A 23,329-nucleotide genomic window follows, 5' to 3' on the forward strand; every position below is an offset into this window, starting at 1 on the left:
TAGCGCGGATCGAACCTCCGTCAACTAGTTTGCAGGCCGACACTCGGACCACAAGGCAGCATACGACATGTTGAAGACCGAATTTAAAGACACATGTTTATTTATTTTATTTTATTCTATAATGGTGCATATCTATGAATGAAAGCCATGTGTATAAGAGAACGGATAGGTCTGCGCATGCCCAGAATCTCTAACCAAACTGAGACTTTTATTTGCACAATTTCTTTATTTTGGAATTTTTTATATAATATACTGAAATCTTTGTAAATTCTGGTCAAAATTTTACTACTTGAGAAGAAAAATAATAATTTTCTTTATACATAAAATTAAAAAAATAAATAAATAATATGAAGAAAAGTGAAAATAAAACGTAATCCTTTAGCGCGGATCGAATCTGCGTCAACTAGTTTGCAGGCCGACACTCGGACCACAAGGCAGCACACGATCTGTCTGAGACCAAATTTAAAGCCACATGTTTATTTATTTATTTTTATTCTATAATGGTGTATATTCATGCATGAAAGCCATGTGTATAAGAAAAGGGATAAGTCTGCGCATGACCAGAATCTCTAACCAAACTTAGACTTTTATTTGCACAATTTCTTTATTTTGGAAGTTTTTTTAAATAATATATTGAAATCTTTGTAAATTCTGTTCAAAATTTTTCTACTTGAAAAGAAAAATAATAATTTTCTCTATACTGAAAATTAAAAAAATAAATAAATAATATGAAGAAAAGTAAAAATAAAAAGTAATCCGTTAGATCGGATCGAACCTGCGTCAACTAGTTTGCTTGCCGACACTCGGACCACAAGGCAGCACACGACCTGTCTGAGACCAAATTTAAAGCCACATGCTTATTTATTTATTTTTATTCTATAATGGTGCATATCCATGCATGAAAGCCAAGTGTATAAGAGAAGGGACAGGTCTGCGCATGCCCAGAATCTCTAACCAAACTGAGACTTTTATTTGCACAATTTCTTTATTTTGGAAGTTTTTTTAAATAATATATTGAAATCTTTGTAAATTCTGTTCAAAATGTTACTACTTGAAAAGAAAAATAATAATTTTCTCTAAACTGAATATTAAAAAAAAAGAAAATAATATTAAGAAAAGTGAAAATAAAAAGCAATCCGTTAGCGCGGATCGAACCTGCGTCAATTAGTTTGCAAGCCGCCACTCGGACCACAAGGCAGCATACGACCTGTCGGAGACCAAATTTAAAGCCACATGTTTATTTATTTATTTTTATTCTATAGTGGTGCATATCCATGCATGAAAGCCATGTGTATAAGAAAAGGGATAAGTTTGCGCATGCCCAGAATCTCGAAACAAACTGAGACTTTTATTTGCACAATTTCTTTATTTTGGAAGTTTTTTTAAATAATATACTGAAATCTTTGTAAATTCCGGTCAAAATTTTACTACTTGAGAAGAAAAATAATAGTTTTCTGTATACTGAAATTTAAAAAAAAAAATAATATGAAGAAAAGTGAAAATAAAAATGAATCCCATGGCTCGGATCTAACCTGCGTCAACTAGTTTGCAGGCCGACACTCGGACCACAAGGCAGCATACGACCTGTCGGAGACCAAATTTAAAGCCACATGTTTATTTATTTATTTTTATTCTATAATGGTGCATATCCATGCATGAAATCCATGTGTATAAGAAAAGGGATAGGTCTGCACATGCCCAGAATCTCTAACCAAACTGAGACTTTTATTTGCACAATTTCTTTATTTTGGAAGTTTTTTTAAATAATATATTGAAATTTTTGTAAATTCTGTTCAAAATTTTACTACTTGAAAAGAAAAATAATAATTTTCTCCATACTGAATATTAAAAAAAAAAGGAAATAATATTAAGAAAAGTGAAAATAAGAAGTATTCCGATGGCTCGGATCGAACCTGCGTCAACTAGTTTGCAGACCGACACTCGGAAAACAAGGCAGCATACGACTTGTTGAAGACCGAATTTAAAGACACATGTTTATTTATTTATTTTTATTCTATAATGGTGCATATCCATGCATGAAAGCCAACTGTATAAGAGAAGGGACAGGTCTGCGCATGCCCAGAATCTCTAACCAAACTGAGACTTTTATTTGCACAATTTCTTTATTTTGGAAGTTTTTTTAAATAATATATTGAAATCTTTGTAAATTCTGTTCAAAATGTTACTACTTGAAAAGAAAAATAATAATTTTCTCTATACTGAATATTAAAAAAAAAGAAAATAATATTAAGAAAAGTGAAAATAAAAAGTATTTCGATGGCTCGGACCGAACCTGCGTCAACTAGTTTGCAGTCCGACACTCGGACCACAAGGCAGCACACGACCTGTCTGAGACCAAATTTAAAGCCACATGCTTATTTATTTATTTTTATTCTATAATGGTGCATATCCATGCATGAAAGCCAAGTGTATATGAGAAGGGACAGGTCTGCGCATGCCCAGAATCTCTAACCAAACTGAGACTTTTATTTGCACAATTTCTTTATTTTGGAAGTTTTTTTAAATAATATATTGAAATCTTTGTAAATTCTGTTCAAAATGTTACTACTTGAAAAGAAAAATAATAATTTTTTCTAAACTGAATATTAAAAAAAAAAAGAAAATAATATTAAGAAAAGTGAAAATAAAAAGCAATCCGTTAGCGCGGATCGAACCTGCGTCAATTAGTTTGCAGGCCGCCACTCGGACCACAAGGCAGCATACGACCTGTCGGAGACCAAATTTAAAGCCACATGTTTATTTATTTATTTTTATTCTATAATGGTGCATATCCATGCATGAAAGCCATGTGTATAAGAAAAGGGATAAGTCTGCGCATGCCCAGAATCTCGAAACAAACTGAGACTTTTATTTGCACAATTTCTTTATTTTGGAAGTTTTTTTAAATAATATATTGAAATCTTTGTAAATTCTGTTCAAAATGTTACTACTTGAAAAGAAAAATAATAATTTTCTCTATACTGAATATTAAAAAAAAAGAAAATAATATTAAGAAAAGTGAAATTAAAAAGGAATCCGATATCTCGGACCGAACCTGCGTCAACTAGTTTGCAGACCGACACTCGGAAAACAAGGCAGCATACGACTTGTTGAAGACCGAATTTAAAGACACATGTTTATTTATTTATTTTTATTCTGTAATGGTGCATATCCATGCATGAAAGCCAAGTGTATAAGAGAAGGGACAGGTCTGCGCATGCCCAGAATCTCTAACCAAACTGAGACTTTTATTTGCACAATTTCTTTATTTTGGAAGTCTTTTTAAATAATATATTGAAATCTTTGTAAATTTTGTTCAAAATGTTACTACTTGAAAAGAAAAATAATAATTTTCTCTATACTGAATATTAAAAAAAAAGAAAATAATATTAAGAAAAGTGAAAATAAAAAGTATTCCGATGGCTCGGACCGAACCTGCGTCAACTAGTTTGCAGGCCGCCACTCGGACCACAAGGCAGTATATGACCTGTCGGAGACCAAATTTAAAGCCACATGTTTATTTATTTATTTTTATTCTATAATGGTGCATATCCATGCATGAAATCCATGTGTATAAGAAAAGGGATAGGTCTGCACATGCCCAGAATCTCTAACCAAACTGAGACTTTTATTTGCACAATTTCTTTATTTTGGAAGTTTTTTTAAATAATATACTGAAATCTTTGTAAATTCCGGTCAAAATTTTACTACTTGAAAAGAAAAATAATAATTTTCTCCATACTGAATATTAAAAAAAAAAGGAAATAATATTAAGAAAAGTGAAAATAAGAAGTATTCCGATGGCTCGGATCGAACCTGCGTCAACTAGTTTGCAGACCGACACTCGGAAAACAAGGCAGCATACGACTTGTTGAAGACCGAATTTAAAGACACATGTTTATTTATTTATTTTTATTCTATAATGGTGCATATCCATGCATGAAAGCCAAGTGTATAAGAGAAGGGACAGGTCTGCGCATGCCCAGAATCTCTAACCAAACTGAGACTTTTATTTGCACAATTTCTTTATTTTGGAAGTTTTTTTAAATAATATATTGAAATCTTTGTAAATTCTGTTCAAAATGTTACTACTTGAAAAGAAAAATAATAATTTTCTCTATACTGAATATTAAAAAAAAAGAAAATAATATTAAGAAAAGTGAAAATAAAAAGTATTCCGATGGCTCGGACCGAACCTGCGTCAACTAGTTTGCAGGCCGACACTCGGACCACAAGGCAGCACACGACCTGTCTGAGACCAAATTTAAAGCCACATGCTTATTTATTTATTTTTATTCTATAATGGTGCATATCCATGCATGAAAGCCAAGTGTATAAGAGAAGGGACAGGTCTGCGCATGCCCAGAATCTCGAACCAAACTGAGACTTTTATTTGCACAATTTCTTTATTTTGGAAGTTTTTTTAAATAATATATTGAAATCTTTGTAAATTCTGTTCAAAATGTTACTACTTGAAAAGCAAAATAATAATTTTCTCTAAACTGAATATTAAAAAAAAAGAAAATAATATTAAGAAAAGTGAAAATAAAAAGCAATCCGTTAGCGCGGATCGAACCTGCGTCAATTAGTTTGCAAGCCGCCACTCGGACCACAAGGCAGCATACGACCTGTCGGAGACCAAATTTAAAGCCACATGTTTATTTATTTATTTTTATTCTATAATGGTGCATATCCATGCATGAAAGCCATGTGTATAAGAAAAGGGATAAGTTTGCGCATGCCCAGAATCTCGAAACAAACTGAGACTTTTATTTGCACAATTTCTTTATTTTGGAAGTTTTTTTAAATAATATACTGAAATCTTTGTAAATTCCGGTCAAAATTTTACTACTTGAGAAGAAAAATAATAGTTTTCTGTATACTGAAATTTAAAAAAAAAAATAATATGAAGAAAAGTGAAAATAAAAATGAATCCCATGGCTCGGATCTAACCTGCGTCAACTAGTTTGCAGGCCGACACTCGGACCACAAGGCAGCATACGACCTGTCGGAGACCAAATTTAAAGCCACACGTTTATTTATTTATTTTTATTCTATAATGGTGCATATCCATGCATGAAATCCATTTGTATAAGAAAAGGTATAGGTCTGCACATGCCCAGAATCTCTAACCAAACTGAGACTTTTATTTGCACAATTTCTTTATTTTGGAAGTTTTTTTAAATAATATATTGAAATTTTTGTAAATTCTGTTCAAAATTTTACTACTTGAAAAGAAAAATAATAATTTTCTCCATACTGAATATTAAAAAAAAAGGAAATAATATTAAGAAAAGTGAAAATAAGAAGTATTCCGGTGGCTCGGATCGAACCTGCGTCAACTAGTTTGCAGACCGACACTCGGAAAACAAGGCAGCATACGACTTGTTGAAGACCGAATTTAAAGACACATGTTTATTTATTTATTTTTATTCTGTAATGGTGCATATCCATGCATGAAAGCCAAGTGTATAAGAGAAGGGACAGGTCTGCGCATGCCCAGAATCTCTAACCAAACTGAGACTTTTATTTGCACAATTTCTTTATTTTGGAAGTCTTTTTAAATAATATATTGAAATCTTTGTAAATTTTGTTCAAAATGTTACTACTTGAAAAGAAAAATAATAATTTTCTCTATACTGAATATTAAAAAAAAAGAAAATAATATTAAGAAAAGTGAAAATAAAAAGTATTCCGATGGCTCGGACCGAACCTGCGTCAACTAGTTTGCAGGCCGCCACTCGGACCACAAGGCAGTATATGACCTGTCGGAGACCAAATTTAAAGCCACATGTTTATTTATTTATTTTTATTCTATAATGGTGCATATCCATGCATGAAATCCATGTGTATAAGAAAAGGGATAGGTCTGCACATGCCCAGAATCTCTAACCAAACTGAGACTTTTATTTGCACAATTTCTTTATTTTGGAAGTTTTTTTAAATAATATACTGAAATCTTTGTAAATTCCGGTCAAAATTTTACTACTTGAAAAGAAAAATAATAATTTTCTCCATACTGAATATTAAAAAAAAAAGGAAATAATATTAAGAAAAGTGAAAATAAGAAGTATTCCGATGGCTCGGATCGAACCTGCGTCAACTAGTTTGCAGACCGACACTCGGAAAACAAGGCAGCATACGACTTGTTGAAGACCGAATTTAAAGACACATGTTTATTTATTTATTTTTATTCTATAATGGTGCATATCCATGCATGAAAGCCAAGTGTATAAGAGAAGGGACAGGTCTGCGCATGCCCAGAATCTCTAACCAAACTGAGACTTTTATTTGCACAATTTCTTTATTTTGGAAGTTTTTTTAAATAATATATTGAAATCTTTGTAAATTCTGTTCAAAATGTTACTACTTGAAAAGAAAAATAATAATTTTCTCTATACTGAATATTAAAAAAAAAGAAAATAATATTAAGAAAAGTGAAAATAAAAAGTATTCCGATGGCTCGGACCGAACCTGCGTCAACTAGTTTGCAGGCCGACACTCGGACCACAAGGCAGCACACGACCTGTCTGAGACCAAATTTAAAGCCACATGCTTATTTATTTATTTTTATTCTATAATGGTGCATATCCATGCATGAAAGCCAAGTGTATAAGAGAAGGGACAGGTCTGCGCATGCCCAGAATCTCGAACCAAACTGAGACTTTTATTTGCACAATTTCTTTATTTTGGAAGTTTTTTTAAATAATATATTGAAATCTTTGTAAATTCTGTTCAAAATGTTACTACTTGAAAAGCAAAATAATAATTTTCTCTAAACTGAATATTAAAAAAAAAGAAAATAATATTAAGAAAAGTGAAAATAAAAAGCAATCCGTTAGCGCGGATCGAACCTGCGTCAATTAGTTTGCAAGCCGCCACTCGGACCACAAGGCAGCATACGACCTGTCGGAGACCAAATTTAAAGCCACATGTTTATTTATTTATTTTTATTCTATAATGGTGCATATCCATGCATGAAAGCCATGTGTATAAGAAAAGGGATAAGTTTGCGCATGCCCAGAATCTCGAAACAAACTGAGACTTTTATTTGCACAATTTCTTTATTTTGGAAGTTTTTTTAAATAATATACTGAAATCTTTGTAAATTCCGGTCAAAATTTTACTACTTGAGAAGAAAAATAATAGTTTTCTGTATACTGAAATTTAAAAAAAAAAATAATATGAAGAAAAGTGAAAATAAAAATGAATCCCATGGCTCGGATCTAACCTGCGTCAACTAGTTTGCAGGCCGACACTCGGACCACAAGGCAGCATACGACCTGTCGGAGACCAAATTTAAAGCCACACGTTTATTTATTTATTTTTATTCTATAATGGTGCATATCCATGCATGAAATCCATTTGTATAAGAAAAGGTATAGGTCTGCACATGCCCAGAATCTCTAACCAAACTGAGACTTTTATTTGCACAATTTCTTTATTTTGGAAGTTTTTTTAAATAATATATTGAAATTTTTGTAAATTCTGTTCAAAATTTTACTACTTGAAAAGAAAAATAATAATTTTCTCCATACTGAATATTAAAAAAAAAGGAAATAATATTAAGAAAAGTGAAAATAAGAAGTATTCCGGTGGCTCGGATCGAACCTGCGTCAACTAGTTTGCAGACCGACACTCGGAAAACAAGGCAGCATACGACTTGTTGAAGACCGAATTTAAAGACACATGTTTATTTATTTATTTTTATTCTATAATGGTGCATATCCATGCATGAAAGCCAAGTGTATAAGAGAAGGGACAGGTCTGCGCATGCCCAGAATCTCGAACCAAACTGAGACTTTTATTTGCACAATTTCTTTATTTTGGAAGTCTTTTTAAATAATATATTGAAATCTTTGTAAATTCTGTTCAAAATGTTACTACTTGAAAAGAAAAATAATAATTTTCTCTATACTGAATATTAAAAAAAAAGAAAATAATATTAAGCAAAGTGAAAATAAAAAGTATTCCGATGGCTCGGACCGAACCTGCGTCAACTAGTTTGCAGGCCGACACTCGGACCACAAGGCAGCACCCGACCTGTCTGAGACCAAATTTAAAGCCACATGTTTATTTATTTATTTTTATTCTATAATGGTGCATATCCATGCATGAAAGCCATGTGTATAAGAGAACGGATACTTCTGCGCATGCCCAGAATCTCGAACCAAACTGAGACTTTTATTTGCACAATTTCTTTATTTTGGAAGTTTTTTTAAATAATATACTGAAATCTTTATAAATTCCGGTCAAAATTTTTCTGCTTGAAAAGAAAAATAATAATTTTCTCTATACTGCAAATTAAAAAAATAAATAAATAATATGAAGAAAAGTAAAAATAAAAAGCAATCCGTTAGCGCGGATCGAACCTGCGTCAACTAGTTTGTAGGCCGACACTCGGACCACAAGGCAGCATACGACATGTTGAAGACCGAATTTAATGACACATGTTTATTTATTTATTTTCATTCTATAATGGTGCATATCCATGCATGAAATCCATGTGTATAAGAAAAGGGATAGGTCTGCACATGCCCAGAATCTCTAACCAAACTGAGACTTTTATTTGCACAATTTCTTTATTTTGGAAGTTTTTTTAAATAATATACTGAAATCTTTGTAAATTCCGGTCAAAATTTTACTACTTGAAAAGAAAAATAATAATTTTCTCCATACTGAATATTAAAAAAAAAAAGGAAATAATATTAAGAAAAGTGAAAATAAGAAGTATTCCGATGGCTCGGATCGAACCTGCGTCAACTAGTTTGCAGACCGACACTCGGAAAACAAGGCAGCATACGACTTGTTGAAGACCGAATTTAAAGACACATGTTTATTTATTTATTTTTATTCTATAATGGTGCATATCCATGCATGAAAGCCAAGTGTATAAGAGAAGGGACAGGTCTGCGCATGCCCAGAATCTCTAACCAAACTGAGACTTTTATTTGCACAATTTCTTTATTTTGGAAGTTTTTTTAAATAATATATTGAAATCTTTGTAAATTCTGTTCAAAATTTTACTACTTGAAAAGAAAAATAATAATTTTCTCTATACTGAATATTAAAAAAAAAGAAAATAATATTAAGAAAAGTGAAAATAAAAAGTATTCCGATGGCTCGGACCGAACCTGCGTCAACTAGTTTGCAGGCCGACACTCGGACCACAAGGCAGCACACGACCTGTCTGAGACCAAATTTAAAGCCACATGCTTATTTATTTATTTTTATTCTATAATGGTGCATATCCATGCATGAAAGCCAAGTGTATAAGAGAAGGGACAGGTCTGCGCATGCCCAGAATCTCTAACCAAACTGAGACTTTTATTTGCACAATTTCTTTATTTTGGAAGTTTTTTTAAATAATATATTGAAATCTTTGTAAATTCTGTTCAAAATGTTACTACTTGAAAAGCAAAATAATAATTTTCTCTAAACTGAATATTAAAAAAAAAGAAAATAATATTAAGAAAAGTGAAAATAAAAAGCAATCCGTTAGCGCGGATCGAACCTGCGTCAATTAGTTTGCAAGCCGCCACTCGGACCACAAGGCAGCATACGACCTGTCGGAGACCAAATTTAAAGCCACATGTTTATTTATTTATTTTTATTCTATAATGGTGCATATCCATGCATGAAAGCCATGTGTATAAGAAAAGGGATAAGTTTGCGCATGCCCAGAATCTCGAAACAAACTGAGACTTTTATTTGCACAATTTCTTTATTTTGGAAGTTTTTTTAAATAATATACTGAAATCTTTGTAAATTCCGGTCAAAATTTTACTACTTGAGAAGAAAAATAATAGTTTTCTGTATACTGAAATTTAAAAAAAAAAATAATATGAAGAAAAGTGAAAATAAAAATGAATCCCATGGCTCGGATCTAACCTGCGTCAACTAGTTTGCAGGCCGACACTCGGACCACAAGGCAGCATACGACCTGTCGGAGACCAAATTTAAAGCCACATGTTTATTTATTTATTTTTATTCTATAATGGTGCATATCCATGCATGAAATCCATGTGTATAAGAAAAGGGATAGGTCTGCACATGCCCAGAATCTCTAACCAAACTGAGACTTTTATTTGCACAATTTCTTTATTTTGGAAGTTTTTTTAAATAATATATTGAAATTTTTGTAAATTCTGTTCAAAATTTTACTACTTGAAAAGAAAAATAATAATTTTCTCCATACTGAATATTAAAAAAAAAGGAAATAATATTAAGAAAAGTGAAAATAAGAAGTATTCCGGTGGCTCGGATCGAACCTGCGTCAACTAGTTTGCAGACCGACACTCGGAAAACAAGGCAGCATACGACTTGTTGAAGACCGAATTTAAAGCCACATGTTTATTTATTTATTTTTATTCTATAATGGTGCATATCCATGCATGAAAGCCAAGTGTATAAGAGAAGGGACAGGTCTGCGCATGCCCAGAATCTCTAACCAAACTGAGACTTTTATTTGCACAATTTCTTTATTTTGGAATTTTTTTTAAATAATATATTGAAATCTTTGTAAATTCTGTTCAAAATGTTACTACTTGAAAAGAAAAATAATAATTTTCTCTAAACTGAATATTAAAAAAAAAAGAAAATAATATTAAGAAAAGTGAAAATAAAAAGCAATCCGTTAGCGCGGATCGAACCTGCGTCAATTAGTTTGCAGGCCGCCACTCGGACCACAAGGCAGCATACGACCTGTCGGAGACCAAATTTAAAGCCACATATTTATTTATTTATTTTTATTCTATAATGGTGCATATCCATGCATGAAAGCCATGTGTATAAGAAAAGGGATAAGTCTGCGCATGCCCAGAATCTCGAAACAAACTGAGACTTTTATTTGCACAATTTCTTTATTTTGGAAGTTTTTTTAAATAATATATTGAAATCTTTGTAAATTCTGTTCAAAATGTTACTACTTGAAAAGAAAAATAATAATTTTCTCTATACTAAATATTAAAAAAAAAGAAAATAATATTAAGAAAAGTGAAATTAAAAAGGAATCCGATATCTCGGACCGAACCTGCGTCAACTAGTTTGCAGACCGACACTCGGAAAACAAGGCAGCATACGACTTGTTAAAGACCGAATTTAAAGACACATGTTTATTTATTTATTTTTATTCTGTAATGGTGCATATCCATGCATGAAAGCCAAGTGTATAAGAGAAGGGACAGGTCTGCGCATGCCCAGAATCTCTAACCAAACTGAGACTTTTATTTGCACAATTTCTTTATTTTGGAAGTTTTTTTAAATAATATATTGAAATCTTTGTAAATTCTGTTCAAAATGTTACTACTTGAAAAGAAAAATAATAATTTTCTCTAAACTGAATATTAAAAAAAAAAGAAAATAATATTAAGAAAAGTGAAAATAAAAAGCAATCCGTTAGCGCGGATCGAACCTGCGTCAATTAGTTTGCAGGCCGCCACTCGGACCACAAGGCAGCATACGACCTGTCGGAGACCAAATTTAAAGCCACATGTTTATTTATTTATTTTTATTCTATAATGGTGCATATCCATGCATGAAAGCCATGTGTATAAGAAAAGGGATAAGTCTGCGCATGCCCAGAATCTCGAAACAAACTGAGACTTTTATTTGCACAATTTCTTTATTTTGGAAGTTTTTTTAAATAATATATTGAAATCTTTGTAAATTCTGTTCAAAATGTTACTACTTGAAAAGAAAAATAATAATTTTCTCTATACTAAATATTAAAAAAAAAGAAAATAATATTAAGAAAAGTGAAATTAAAAAGGAATCCGATATCTCGGACCGAACCTGCGTCAACTAGTTTGCAGACCGACACTCGGAAAACAAGGCAGCATACGACTTGTTGAAGACCGAATTTAAAGACACATGTTTATTTATTTATTTTTATTCTGTAATGGTGCATATCCATGCATGAAAGCCAAGTGTATAAGAGAAGGGACAGGTCTGCGCATGACCAGAATCTCTAACCAAACTGAGACTTTTATTTGCACAATTTCTTTATTTTGGAAGTTTTTTTAAATAATATACTGAAATCTTTGTAAATTCCGGTCAAAATTTTACTACTTGAGAAGAAAAATAATAGTTTTCTGTATACTGAAATTTAAAAAAAAAATAATATGAAGAAAAGTGAAAATAAAAATAAATCCCATGGCTCGGATCGAACCTGCGTCAACTAGTTTGTAGGCCGACACTCGGACCACAAGGCAGCATACGACATGTTGAAGACAAAATTTAAAGACACATGTTTATTTATTTATTTTTATTCTATAATGGTGTATATTCATGCATGAAAGCCATGTGTATAAGAGAACGGATAGGTCTGCGCATGCCCAGAATCTCTAACCAAACTGAGACTTTTATTTGCACAATTTCTTTATTTTGGAAGTTTTTTATATAATATACTGAAATCTTTGTAAATTCCGGTCAAATTTTTACTACTTGAGAAGAAAAATAATAATTTTCTCCATACTGAATATTAAAAAAAAAAATATATATATATGAAGAAAAGTGAAAATAAAAATGAATCCTATGGCTCGGATCGAACCTGCGTTAACTAGTTTTTAGGCCGACACTCGGACCACAAGTCAGCATACGACATGTTGAATACCGAATTTAAAGACACATGTTTATTTATTTATTTTTATTCTCTAATGGTGCATATCCATGCATGAAATCCATGTGTATAAGAGAAGGGATAGGTCTGCACATGCCCAGAATCTCTAACCAAACTGAGACTTTTATTTGCACAATTTCTTTATTTTGGAAGTTTTTTTTAAATAATATATTGAAATATTTGTAAATTCTGTTCAAAATTTTACTACTTGAAAAGAAAAATAATAATTTTCTCTAAACTGAATATTAAAAAAAAAAAGAAAATAATATTAAGAAAAGTGAAAATAAAAAGCAATCCGTTAGCGCGGATCGAACCTGCGTCAATTAGTTTGCAGGCCGCCACTCGGACCACAAGGCAGCATACGACCTGTCGGAGACCAAATTTAAAGCCACATGTTTATATTTTTATTTTTATTCTATAATGGTGCATATCCATGCATGAAAGCCATGTGTATAAGAAAAGGGATAAGTCTGCGCATGCCCAGAATCTCGAAACAAACTGAGACTTTTATTTGCACAATTTCTTTATTTTGGAAGTTTTTTTAAATAATATACTGAAATCTTTGTAAATTCCGGTCAAAATTTTATTACTTGAGAAGAAAAATAATAGTTTTCTGTATACTGAAATTTAAAAAAAAAAAAAAAAAATATGAAGAAAAGTGAAAATAAAAATGAATCCCATGGCTCGGATCGAACCTGCGTCAACTAGTTTGTAGGCCGACACTCGGACCACAAGGCAGCATACGACATGTTGAATACCGAATTTAAAGACACATGTTTATTTATTTATTTTTATTCTAGAATGGTGCATATCCATGCATGAAATCCATGTGTATAAGAGAAGGGATAGGTCTGCACATGCCCAGAATCTCTAACCAAACTGAGACTTTTATTTGCACAATTTCTTTATTTTGGAAGTTTTTTTAAATAATATACTGAAGTCTTTGTAAATTCCGGTCAAAATTGTACTACATGAGAAGAAAAATAATAATTTTCTCTAGACATAAAATTAAAAAAATAAATAAATAATATGAAGAAAAGTGAAAATAAAACGTAATCCTTTAGCGCGGATCGAACCTGCGTCAACTAGTTTGCAGGCCGACAATCGGACCACAAGGCAGCATACGACCTGACTGAGACCAAATTTAAAGCCACATGTTTATTTATTTATTTTTATTCTATAATGATGCATATCCATGCATGAAAGCCATGTGTATAAGAGAACGGATAGGTCTGCGCATGCCCAGAATCTCGAACCAAACTGAGACTTTTATTTGCACAATTTCTTTATTTTGGAAGTTTTTTTAAATAATATATTAAAATCTTTGTAAATTCTGTTCAAAATGTTACTACTTGAAAAGAAAAATAATAATTTTCTCTATACTGAATATTAAAAAAAAAGAAAATAATATTAAGAAAAGTGAAAATAAAAAGGAATCCGATATCTCGGATCAAACCTGCGTCAACTAGTTTGCAGACCGTCACTCGGAAAACAAGGCAGCATACGACTTGTTGACGACCGAATTTAAAGACACATGTTTATTTATTTATTTTTATTCTATAATGGTGCATATCCATGCATGAAAGCCAAGTGTATAAGAGAAGGGACTAGTCTGCGCATGCCCAGAATCTCTAACCAAACTGAGACTTTTATTTGCACAATTTCTTTATTTTGGAAGTTTTTTTAAATAATATACTGAAATCTTTGTAAATTCCGGTCAAAATTTTTCTGCTTGAAAAGAAAAATAATAATTTTCTCTATACTGCAAATTAAATAAATAAATAAATAATATGAAGAAAAGTAAAAATAAAAAGCAATCCGTTAGCGCGGATCGAACCTGCGTCAACTAGTCTGCAGGCCGACACTGGGACCACAAGGCAGCATACGACCTGTCGGAGACCAAATTTAAAGCCACATGTTTCTTTCTTTATTTATTTTTATTCTATAATGGTGCATATCCATGCGTGAAAGCCATGTGTATAAGAAAAAGGATAAGTCTGCGCATGCCCAGAATCTCTAACCAAACTGAGACTTTTATTTGTACAATTTCTGTATTTTGGAAGTTTTTTTAAATAATATATTGAAATCTTTGTAAATTCTGTTCAAAATTTTTCTACTTGAAAAGAAAAATAATAATTTTCTCTATACTGAAAATTAAAAAAATAAATAAATAATATGAAGAAAAGTAAAAATAAAAAGTAATCCGTTAGCGCGGATCGAACCTGCGTCAACTAGTTTGCTTGCCGACACTCGGACCACAAGGCAGCATACGACTGGCTGAAGAACGAATTTAAAGCCACATGTTTATTTATTTATTTTTATTCTATAATGGTGCATATCCATGCATGAAAGCCATGTGTATAAAACAACGGATAGGTCTGCGCATGCCCAGAATCTCTAACCAAACTGAGACTTTTATTTGCACAATTTCTTTATTTTGGAAGTTTTTTTTAAGTAATATATTGAAATATTTGTAAATTCTGTTCAAAATTTTACTACTTGAAAAGAAAAATAATAATTTTCTCTAAACTGAATATTAAAAAAAAAAAGAAAATAATATTAAGAAAAGTGAAAATAAAAAGCAATCCGTTAGCGCGGATCGAACCTGCGTCAATTAGTTTGCAGGCCGCCACTCGGACCACAAGGCAGCATACGACCTGTCGGAGACCAAATTTAAAGCCACATGTTTATATTTTTATTTTTATTCTATAATGGTGCATATCCATGCATGAAAGCCATGTGTATAAGAAAAGGGATAAGTCTGCGCATGCCCAGAATCTCGAAACAAACTGAGACTTTTATTTGCACAATTTCTTTATTTTGGAAGTTTTTTTAAATAATATACTGAAATCTTTGTAAATTCCGGTCAAAATTTTATTACTTGAGAAGAAAAATAATAGTTTTCTGTATACTGAAATTTAAAAAAAAAAAAAAAATATGAAGAAAAGTGAAAATAAAAATGAATCCCATGGCTCGGATCGAACCTGCGTCAACTAGTTTGTAGGCCGACACTCGGACCACAAGGCAGCATACGACATGTTGAATACCGAATTTAAAGACACATGTTTATTTATTTATTTTTATTCTAGAATGGTGCATATCCATGCATGAAATCCATGTGTATAAGAGAAGGGATAGGTCTGCACATGCCCAGAATCTCTAACCAAACTGAGACTTTTATTTGCACAATTTCTTTATTTTGGAAGTTTTTTTAAATAATATACTGAAGTCTTTGTAAATTCCGGTCAAAATTGTACTACTTGAGAAGAAAAATAATAATTTTCTCTAGACATAAAATTAAAAAAATAAATAAATAATATGAAGAAAAGTGAAAATAAAACGTAATCCTTTAGCGCGGATCGAACCTGCGTCAACTAGTTTGCAGGCCGACAATCGGACCACAAGGCAGCATACGACCTGACTGAGACCAAATTTAAAGCCACATGTTTATTTATTTATTTTTATTCTATAATGATGCTTATCCATGCATGAAAGCCATGTGTATAAGAGAACGGATAGGTCTGCGCATGCCCAGAATCTCGAACCAAACTGAGACTTTTATTTGCACAATTTCTTTATTTTGGAAGTTTTTTTAAATAATATATTGAAATCTTTGTAAATTCTGTTCAAAATGTTACTACTTGAAAAGAAAAATAATAATTTTCTCTATACTGAATATTAAAAAAAAAGAAAATAATATTAAGAAAAGTGAAAATAAAAAGGAATCCGATATCTCGGATCAAACCTGCGTCAACTAGTTTGCAGACCGTCACTCGGAAAACAAGGCAGCATACGACTTGTTGACGACCGAATTTAAAGACACATGTTTATTTATTTATTTTTATTCTATAATGGTGCATATCCATGCATGAAAGCCAAGTGTATAAGAGAAGGGACTAGTCTGCGCATGCCCAGAATCTCTAACCAAACTGAGACTTTTATTTGCACAATTTCTTTATTTTGGAAGTTTTTTTAAATAATATACTGAAATCTTTGTAAATTCCGGTCAAAATTTTTCTGCTTGAAAAGAAAAATAATAATTTTCTCTATACTGCAAATTAAATAAATAAATAAATAATATGAAGAAAAGTAAAAATAAAAAGCAATCCGTTAGCGCGGATCGAACCTGCGTCAACTAGTCTGCAGGCCGACACTGGGACCACAAGGCAGCATACGACCTGTCGGAGACCAAATTTAAAGCCACATGTTTCTTTCTTTATTTATTTTTATTCTATAATGGTGCATATCCATGCGTGAAAGCCATGTGTATAAGAAAAAGGATAAGTCTGCGCATGCCCAGAATCTCTAACCAAACTGAGACTTTTATTTGTACAATTTCTGTATTTTGGAAGTTTTTTTAAATAATATATTGAAATCTTTGTAAATTCTGTTCAAAATTTTTCTACTTGAAAAGAAAAATAATAATTTTCTCTATACTGAAAATTAAAAAAATAAATAAATAATATGAAGAAAAGTAAAAATAAAAAGTAATCCGTTAGCGCGGATCGAACCTGCGTCAACTAGTTTGCTTGCCGACACTCGGACCACAAGGCAGCATACGACTGGCTGAAGAACGAATTTAAAGCCACATGTTTATTTATTTATTTTTATTCTATAATGGTGCATATCCATGCATGAAAGCCATGTGTATAAAACAACGGATAGGTCTGCGCATGCCCAGAATCTCTAACCAAACTGAGACTTTTATTTGCACAATTTCTTTATTTTGGAAGTTTTTTTAAATAATATATTGAAATCTTTGTAAATTCTGTTCAAAATGTTACTACTTGAAAAGAAAAATAATAATTTTCTCTATACTGAATATTAAAAAAAAAAAGAAAATAATATTAAGAAAAGTAAAAATAAAAAGCAATCAAATAGCGCGGATCGAACCTGCGTCAACTAGTTTGCAGGCCGACACTGGGACCACAAGGCAGCATACGACCTGTCGGATACCAAATTTAAAGCCACATGTTTATTTATTTATATTTATTCTATAATGGTGCATATCCATGCGTGAAAGCCATGTGTATAAGAAAAGGGATAAGTTTGTGCATGCCCAGAATCTCTAACCAAACTGAGACTTTTATTTGCACAATTTCTTTATTTTGGAAGTTTTTTTAAATAATATATTGAAATCTTTGTAAATTCTGTTCAAAATTTTTCTACTTGAAAAGAAAAATAATAATTTTCTCTATACTGAAAATTAAAAAAATAAATAAATAATATGAAGAAAAGTGAAAATAAAAATGAAACCCATGGCTCGGATCGAACCTGCGTCAACTAGTTTGTAGGCCGACACTCGGACCACAAGGCAGCATACGACATGTTGAATACCGAATTTAAAGACACATGTTTATTTATTTATTTTTATTCTATAATGATGCTTATCCATGCATGAAAGCCATGTGTATAAGAGAACGGATAGGTCTGCGCATGCCCAGAATCTCGAACCAAACTGAGACTTTTATTTGCACAATTTCTTTATTTTGGAAGTTTTTTTAAATAATATATTGAAATCTTTGTAAATTCTGTTCAAAATGTTACTACTTGAAAAGAAAAATAATAATTTTCTCTATACTGAATATTAAAAAAAAAGAAAATAATATTAAGAAAAGTGAAAATAAAAAGGAATCCGATATCTCGGATCAAACCTGCGTCAACTAGTTTGCAGACCGTCACTCGGAAAACAAGGCAGCATACGACTTGTTGACGACCGAATTTAAAGACACATGTTTATTTATTTATTTTTATTCTATAATGGTGCATATCCATGCATGAAAGCCAAGTGTATAAGAGAAGGGACTAGTCTGCGCATGCCCAGAATCTCTAACCAAACTGAGACTTTTATTTGCACAATTTCTTTATTTTGGAAGTTTTTTTAAATAATATACTGAAATCTTTGTAAATTCCGGTCAAAATTTTTCTGCTTGAAAAGAAAAATAATAATTTTCTCTATACTGCAAATTAAATAAATAAATAAATAATATGAAGAAAAGTAAAAATAAAAAGCAATCCGTTAGCGCGGATCGAACCTGCGTCAACTAGTCTGCAGGCCGACACTGGGACCACAAGGCAGCATACGACCTGTCGGAGACCAAATTTAAAGCCACATGTTTCTTTCTTTATTTATTTTTATTCTATAATGGTGCATATCCATGCGTGAAAGCCATGTGTATAAGAAAAAGGATAAGTCTGCGCATGCCCAGAATCTCTAACCAAACTGAGACTTTTATTTGTACAATTTCTGTATTTTGGAAGTTTTTTTAAATAATATATTGAAATCTTTGTAAATTCTGTTCAAAATTTTTCTACTTGAAAAGAAAAATAATAATTTTCTCTATACTGAAAATTAAAAAAATAAATAAATAATATGAAGAAAAGTAAAAATAAAAAGTAATCCGTTAGCGCGGATCGAACCTGCGTCAACTAGTTTGCTTGCCGACACTCGGACCACAAGGCAGCATACGACTGGCTGAAGAACGAATTTAAAGCCACATGTTTATTTATTTATTTTTATTCTATAATGGTGCATATCCATGCATGAAAGCCATGTGTATAAAACAACGGATAGGTCTGCGCATGCCCAGAATCTCTAACCAAACTGAGACTTTTATTTGCACAATTTCTTTATTTTGGAAGTTTTTTTAAATAATATATTGAAATCTTTGTAAATTCTGTTCAAAATGTTACTACTTGAAAAGAAAAATAATAATTTTCTCTATACTGAATATTAAAAAAAAAAAGAAAATAATATTAAGAAAAGTAAAAATAAAAAGCAATCAAATAGCGCGGATCGAACCTGCGTCAACTAGTTTGCAGGCCGACACTGGGACCACAAGGCAGCATACGACCTGTCGGATACCAAATTTAAAGCCACATGTTTATTTATTTATATTTATTCTATAATGGTGCATATCCATGCGTGAAAGCCATGTGTATAAGAAAAGGGATAAGTTTGTGCATGCCCAGAATCTCTAACCAAACTGAGACTTTTATTTGCACAATTTCTTTATTTTGGAAGTTTTTTTAAATAATATATTGAAATCTTTGTAAATTCTGTTCAAAATTTTTCTACTTGAAAAGAAAAATAATAATTTTCTCTATACTGAAAATTAAAAAAATAAATAAATAATATGAAGAAAAGTGAAAATAAAAATGAAACCCATGGCTCGGATCGAACCTGCGTCAACTAGTTTGTAGGCCGACACTCGGACCACAAGGCAGCATACGACATGTTGAATACCGAATTTAAAGACACATGTTTATTTATTTATTTTTATTCTATAATGGTGCATATCCATGCATGAAATCCATGTGTATAAGAGAAGGGATAGGTCTGCACATGCCCAGAATCTCTAACCAAACTGAGACTTTTATTTGCACAATTTCTTTATTTTGGAAGTTTTTTTTAAGTAATATATTGAAATCTTTGTAAATTCTGTTCAAAATTTTACTACTTGAAAAGAAAAATAATAATTTTCTCCATACTGAATATTAAAAAAAAAAAATAATATGAAGAAAAGTGAAAATAAAAATGAATCCTATGGCTCGGATCGAACCTGCGTCAACTAGTTTATAGGCCGACACTCGGACCACAAGTCAGCATACGACATGTTGAATACCGAATTTAAAGACACATGTTTATTTATTTATTTTTATTCTCGAATGGTGCATATCCATGCATGAAATCCATGTGTATAAGAGAAGGGATAGGTCTGCACATGCCCAGAATCTCTAACCAAACTGAGACTTTTATTTGCACAATTTCTTTATTTTGGAAGTTTTTTTTAAATAATATATTGAAATCTTTGTAAATTCTGTTCAAAATTTTACTACTTGAAAAGAAAAATAATAATTTTCTCCTTACTGAATATTAAAAAAAAAGGAAATAATATTAAGAAAAGTGAAAATAAGAAGTATTCCGATGGCTCGGATCGAACCTGCGCCAACTAGTTTGCAGACCGACACTCGGAAAACAAGGCAGCATACGACTTGTTGAAGACCGAATTTAAAGACACATGTTTATTTATTTATTTTTATTCTATAATGGTGCATATCCATGCATGAAAGCCAAGTGTATAAGAGAAGGGACAGGTCTGCGCATGCCCAGAATCTCTAACCAAACTGAGACTTTTATTTGCACAATTTCTTTATTTTGGAAGTTTTTTTTAAATAATATATTGAAATCTTTGTAAATTCTGTTCAAAATGTTACTACTTGAAAAGAAAAATAATAATTTTCTCTATACTGAATATTAAAAAAAAAGAAAATAATATTAAGAAAAGTTAAAATAAAAAGTATTCCGATGGCTCGGACCGAACCTGCGTCAACTAGTTTGCAGGCCGAAACTCGGACCACAAGGCAGCACACGACCTGTCTGAGACCAAATTTAAAGCCACATGTTTATTTATTTATTTTTATTCTATAATGGTGCATATCCATGCATGAAATCCATGTGTATAAGAGAAGGGATAGGTCTGCACATGCCCAGAATCTCTAACCAAACTGAGACTTTTATTTGCACAATTTCTTTATTTTCGAAGTTTTTTTTAAATAATATATTGAAATATTTGTAAATTCTGTTCAAAATTTTACTACTTGAAAAGAAAAATAATAATTTTCTCTAAACTGAATATTAAAAAAAAAAGAAAATAATATTAAGAAAAGTGAAAATAAAAAGCAATCCGTTAGCGCGGATCAAACCTGCGTCAATTAGTTTGCAGGCCGCCACTCGGACCACAAGGCAGCATACGACCTGTCGGAGACCAAATTTAAAGCCACATGTTTATATTTTTATTTTTATTCTATAATGGTGCATATCCATGCATGAAAGCCATGTGTATAAGAAAAGGGATAAGTCTGCGCATGCCCAGAATCTCGAAACAAACTGAGACTTTTATTTGCACAATTTCTTTATTTTGGAAGTTTTTTTAAATAATATACTGAAATCTTTGTAAATTCCGGTCAAAATTTTACTACTTGAGAAGAAAAATAATAGTTTTCTGTATACTGAAATTTAAAAAAAAAAAAAAAAAATATGAAGAAAAGTGAAAATAAAAATGAATCCCATGGCTCGGATCGAACCTGCGTCAACTAGTTTGTAGGCCGACACTCGGACCACAAGGCAGCATACGACATGTTGAATACCGAATTTAAAGACACATGTTTATTTATTTATTTTTATTCTATAATGGTGCATATCCATGCATGAAATCCATGTGTATAAGAGAAGGGATAGGTCTGCACATGCCCAGAATCTCTAACCAAACTGAACTTTTATTTGCACAATTTCTTTATTTTGGAAGTTTTTTTAAATAATATACTGAAGTCTTTGTAAATTCCGGTCAAAATTTTACTACTTGAGAAGAAAAATAATAATTTTCTCTAGACATAAAATTAAAAAAATAAATAAATAATATGAAGAAAAGTGAAAATAAAACGTAATCCTTTAGCGCGGATCGAACCTGCGTCAACTAGTTTGCAGGCCGACAATCGGACCACAAGGCAGCATACGACCTGACTGAGACCAAATTTAAAGCCACATGTTTATTTATTTATTTTTATTCTATAATGATGCTTATCCATGCATGAAAGCCATGTGTATAAGAGAACGGATAGGTCTGCGCATGCCCAGAATCTCGAACCAAACTGAGACTTTTATTTGCACAATTTCTTTATTTTGGATGTTTTTTTAAATAATATATTGAAATCTTTGTAAATTCTGTTCAAAATGTTACTACTTGAAAAGAAAAATAATAATTTTCTCTATACTGAATATTAAAAAAAAAGAAAATAATATTAAGAAAAGTGAAAATAAAAAGGAATCCGATATCTCGGATCAAACCTGCGTCAACTAGTTTGCAGACCGTCACTCGGAAAACAAGGCAGCATACGACTTGTTGAAGACCGAATTTAAAGACACATGTTTATTTATTTATTTTTATTCTATAATGGTGCATATCCATGCATGAAAGCCAAGTGTATAAGAGAAGGGACTAGTCTGCGCATGCCAAGAATCTCTAACCAAACTGAGACTTTTATTTGCACAATTTCTTTATTTTGGAAGTCTTTTTAAATAATATATTGAAATCTTTCTAAATTCTGTTCAAAATGTTACTACTTGAAAAGAAAAATAATAATTTTCTCTATACTGAATATTAAAAAAAAAGAAAATAATATTAAGAAAAGTGAAAATAAAAAGTATTCCGATGGCTCGGACCGAACCTGCGTCAACTAGTTTGCAGGCCGACACTCGGACCACAAGGCAGCACACGATCTTTCTGAGACCAAATTTAAAGCCACATGTTTATTTATTTATTTTTATTCTATAATGCTGCATATCCATGCATGAAAGCCATGTGTATAAGAGAACGGATACTTCTGCGCATGCCCAGAATCTCTAACCAAACTGAGACTTTTATTTGCACAATTTCTTTATTTTGGAAGTTTTTTTAAATAATATACTGAAATCTTTGTAAATTCCGGTCAAAATTTTTCTGCTTGAAAAGAAAAATAATAATTTTCTCTATACTGCAAATTAAATAAATAAATAAATAATATGAAGAAAAGTAAAAATAAAAAGCAATCCGTTAGCGCGGATCGAACCTGCGTCAACTAGTCTGCAGGCCGACACTGGGACCACAAGGCAGCATACGACCTGTCGGAGACCAAATTTAAAGCCACATGTTTCTTTCTTTATTTATTTTT

The sequence above is a fragment of the Argiope bruennichi genome, chromosome 5 (genome assembly GCF_947563725.1).
Source record: "Argiope bruennichi chromosome 5, qqArgBrue1.1, whole genome shotgun sequence".
NCBI lineage: Eukaryota > Metazoa > Arthropoda > Arachnida > Araneae > Araneidae > Argiope > Argiope bruennichi.